Source organism: Hordeum vulgare, chromosome 6H (assembly GCF_904849725.1).
Source record: "Hordeum vulgare subsp. vulgare chromosome 6H, MorexV3_pseudomolecules_assembly, whole genome shotgun sequence".
Classification (NCBI taxonomy): Eukaryota; Viridiplantae; Streptophyta; class Magnoliopsida; order Poales; family Poaceae; genus Hordeum; species Hordeum vulgare.
In genome coordinates, this window is record NC_058523.1 from 280,146,744 (window position 1) to 280,151,715 (window position 4,972).

Here is a 4,972-nt window from a genome sequence, read left to right on the forward strand (position 1 = left end):
GCCTCTCGATGTCGAGGTGCTTCTAGTCCACGGGGCGATGTTCTTCTGCGCTAATTCCTGCGGAGTCCTTCTTCGCCAACCGTCGACTCCGTTGTCAACTGTGCTCCTCATCGCACATGGCAACAAGCGATCTGGTCGCTCATGGCTCTAGCGCTGGGCGCGTCATGCACTCGTGCGTCAAGCGTCTTCGCCGCAGGTGGCAGCAATTGAACCTGCTACACCTCCGTGTGTTTCATCTCACTCGGTGTCAGATCCGTCTGGCCCTCCATCCGAATGTGAGAACCGCAGCCCTGCGGCAGAGGTTTTCATGGCCGGCTCACATGAGAGCCCGCCAAGGACCAATCGGGACAAGCGTGAAACCGGAGAGACTTCAGGTGCACGTCATCATCCGCGCCCCGCAGCATCCGATCGGCGTTCTTATCAGGTCAACAACATCGAGGTATTTCAGACGCCTATCCTCAACTTGGTTGCGGACACAAGGATTGCAGACTCCATCCAGCCATCAAATTCATCAGTGTGTAGAGGAGTGAGTAGATCTATGCCCTGTTGCAGGCGGTGCAGTAGCAGAATTCCGCTGTCTCTGAGTCTCACAATAGACTGCACAACAATTCCGTCCGAGCGGACATAGTTCCGTCGTTTTACAACACAGGTTCTCCTCAACGTCGTAGAGGAGGGGATAACCGAGAAGATTGGTACAGAGACCAGGGGCGGAATCCGCTTCCCCCCGGTTCAATCGTGAAGATCGCCACCGTTCGCGCTCTCCTCCGTGGAGTGGGTTGTATGTGCTCCGACGCAACGACGAAAGGCGATCGGTGGGCGACGACGGCGACTAGAGGCGTGATGTAAGGGACTATCTCACTCAGAAGAGAGTTGATAGAGGCCAGCACATCGTGACTGATAACACGGTGATCGTTCGAGTGGAAGTGGCTCTGCCATCTCTGGGCCCGAGTGTTTCAGTCGAGCAATCCGCTCCGCTCATATTCCCCGCAACTTCAGGTTGGTGGCCCGAATAAGCAAGTCCACTGGAGAGTCGAAGCCAGAGACGTGGCTAGATGATCACCGAGTGTCAGTTCAGATCGGCGATGGCAATGACAACGTCGCAATGAAGCACTTGCCCTTGATGTTGGATGGTTCGGCTCGTGCCTCGCTGAATCAACTAGCTCCATCAAGCATATACTGTTGGCAAATTTTGCCCGAGTGTTCATCAAGACCTTCGAGGGCACCTGCAAGCGCCCTGTTGGTCTCTCAGAGTTACAACATTGTATCAAGAAGCCGAGTTAGCCTTTGTGCGATTATATCCAATGCTGGACCACTCTTCACCACACTGTGGAGAATGTCACCGAGCATCAAGAAGTGTGCGCTTTCAAGGCAGGCGTCAGGTACCGCGAGTTGTACTTGAAGTTCGGTCAGACAGGAGATATGTCTATGAGCAAGATGATGGAGATAGCAACCCGCTATGCCGATGGAGAAGAAGAAGACCGCCTCCTCAACGGCAAAGGCAAAGCAGTCAACGCAGATGCCAGCCGAAAGCAAAAGCAAAAGGTAGAACGCACTCCTCCGGCAGAAGCAGCCGCTCTGGGAGCGGGAAAGTTCAAGGGAAAGGGAAAGAGCCTATTACCCCCAAAGAAATTCAAGAATCAATCAAGACCAGATGTGCTGGATCAGCTGTGTGCAATTCACACGAAGATAGATGAAGAAGGCAACACCATCGTTCCTAAACATACCACTCGGCAGTGCAGACTATTGATCCAGAGATTTGGAGAAGATCAGTTGAGTGAGAAAGACCAAGATAAAGAGGACGAAGAACAAGAAGACCACTTCCCAAAGGTCCATGCCACTCTAATGATCTTCGTTGATGTCGAAAGAAAGACTCGACTGAAAGTGGTCAATCGAGAGGTTAACATGGCGGCTCCGTCCACCCCAAAGTATCTGAAGTGGTCGCTGACTGCCATCACCTTCGACCAGTCGGATCACCCGCCACATGTCCCCACACCGGGACGTCAGGCTCCTGTTGTCGGCCCGGTGGTAGAAGGAGTTCGACTCCTCAAGGTGTTGATGGATGGAGGGAGCGGCTTGAACATAATCTATGCCGACACTCTCAAATGGATGGGTATTCCGATGTCCAAGCTCAGCGATGGCAATATGCAGTTTCACGGAGTGATCCAAGGGAAGAAGGCCGTTTCACTCGGTCAGATCATGTTGGATGTCGTCTTCAGTTCCGACAAGAACTTCCGCAAGGAGAAACTCACGTTCGAGGTGGTGGACTAACAGAGTGCCCACAATGCCATACTTGGGCGACCAACGTATGTATGTTTTATGGCCTGACCATGTTACGTTTATTTGAAGATGAAGATGCCAGGACCAAAGCGGGTCATCACCATCACTGGCGATCAACACAGAGAAGAAGAATGTTTGCAACGGGGCGCCAAGATCGCCGACCAGCAGATGGCAATGGCAGAGCTCGATGAGTACTGGCAGACGGCAGATCCCGCCGAACTGATGCGCGCAAAGAAGCCAACTTCTGAGTCGGCATTCCAGTCGGCAGGCGAAATCAAGAAGGTCAGCATGCACCCGACGGATCCCACGGCTGCCCCTACCAACATTTCAACAACCCTTGACCTTTAATAGGAAGCCGAGCTCATCCAGTTCCTCCGTGAGAACTGGGACATCTTCGCATGGAAGCCCGGTGACATGCCTGGTGTACCCAGGGAACTGGCTGAGCACCGACTGAGCGTCGACCCAAAAGCTCCATCTGTCAAGGAACATCTGAGTCGGTCCGCCACGCAAAAAAGGAAAGCAATCGGTGAGGAGGTGGCTAAGCTGGTAGAGGCCAAGTTCACTCGTGAGGTTTTCCACTCTGAGTGGCTCGCTAATGTTGTCATGGTGCCTAAGAAGGACAAGTCACTCCGAATGTGCATCGACTTCAAGCATATCAATTGGGTCTGCTCGAAGACCACTTCCCACTCCCCCAAATAGATCAGATCGTCGACTCGACTGCGGGTTGTGAGCGATTGTCTTTTTTAGATGCTTACTCTGGGTACCACCAGATCCGTCTGTATGGCCCAGATGAAATAAAAACAGCCTTCATCACCCCTTTTGGGTGCTTCTGCTACATCACTATGCCATTCGGTCTCAAAAATGCGGGAGCCACTTTTATGCACATGATTCAGAAATGCCTCCTCGACCAGATCAGTCGGAACATGGAGGCATACATCGACGATATCGTAGTCAAGTCACGCAAAGGTTACGACCTGCTGACTGACTTGGCTGAAACGTTCGCCAACCTTCGAAGGTACGATATCAAACTCAACCCAGCCAAGTACACACTCGAAGTCCCCAGCGGCAAGTTACTCGGTTTTTTTGTTTCCGAACAAGGAATCAACGTTAACCCCGAAAAGGCCGGGGCAATCGTCCGAATGAAAAGCCCTGTGCGAGTGCACGACGTCTAGAAGCTTACACGATGTTTGGCAGCATTAAGGAGATTCGTATCTTGACTCAGAGAGAAAGCCTTACCATTGTACCAACTCATGAAGAAGTGAGATACCTTCGAGTGGACTGCCGAAGAAGAAGCTGCTTTCGTCGAGTTGAAGACTCTGCTATCCACCCAGCCGGTTCTTGCTGCTCCGTACAGCAAGGAGCCACTCCTCTTATAAATGAAGTTGTCAGCACAGTCCTGACAGTCAAGTGAGAGGTGGATGGCAAGGCTTACAAGATCCACCGCCTAGTATATTATGTTCCTGAGGTATTGACCCCTTCCAAGCGAAGATATCCCCACTATCAGAAGCTCCTTTATGGGATTTATATGACTGCGAAGAAGGTAGCTCATTATTTTCAAGATCACTCGGTGTCTGTGGTCAGTGATGCCCCATTGTGTGAAATCCTTCACAATCGGGATGCATCCGGCCGAATGGCGAAATGGGCAATGGAGCTATTATATTGTGACATAAAGTTCGAAGCCAACAAAGCCATTAAATCTCAGGCTTTGGCAGATTTCATGGCTGAATGGGTGGAACAACAGCAACCATCCCCTGCTCACTCGGCACATTGGACCATGTTCTTGGACGGCTCGAAGATGCTGAGTGGTTCTCGTGCAGGCGTAGTTCTTATATCCCCAAAAGGCGACAAGCTTAGTTACGTATTGCAGATCCACATTGATTCCTCTAACACTGAAGCAGAGTATGAAGCTCTCCTTGATGGGTTGCGTATGGCCATTTCACTCGGCGTCCGTCGCTTAATGGTATACGGTGACTCAGATCTAGTGGTTAATCAAGTAATGAAAGAGTGGGATGTGAGAAACCCTTCCATGACTGGATACTGCAATGCAGTCAGAAAACTTGAGAAAAGGTTTGAAGGTTTGGAACTTCATCACGTTCCTCAATTGAAGAATCAAGCTGCTGATGAGTTGGCAAAAATCGGATCCACTCGGAAAACTGTGCCCAGTGATGTCTGTTTGGAGCACATACACATCACTTCAGCCCAAGAAGATCCATTCACTAAAGAACCTCCCCCGCCTACAAGTGCAGTTGATCTGACTGAAGTTGAAATCCCAGCAGTTGTCGACCTAATCATGGAGATTCGAGTAGTCACGCCCGATTGGACAGTGACGTATATTGCATATATCCTGAGGCAAGAACTGCACGAAGACGAAGATGAGGCTAGATAGATTGTTCACAGATCCAAAGCTTTCACAGTCATGGGAGATCAGCTCTATAAGGAATGTGTGTCTAGCGTAGCTCAACTGTGCATTTCCCCTGAGGAAGGCCTTCTCATTTTGGAGGAAATTCATTTGGGAACCTGTGGTCATCATGCTTCCTCGAAGGTCATCGTCGCTAAGGCTTTCCGAGCTGGATTCTTCTGGCCACGTGCAGGAGAAATGGCTAAAGAGCTGGTGGACCGTTGCGAAGGATGCCAATTCTACTCAACAAATCACATAAGCCATCATCTTCTTTGAAGACAATCCCCCTCATATGGC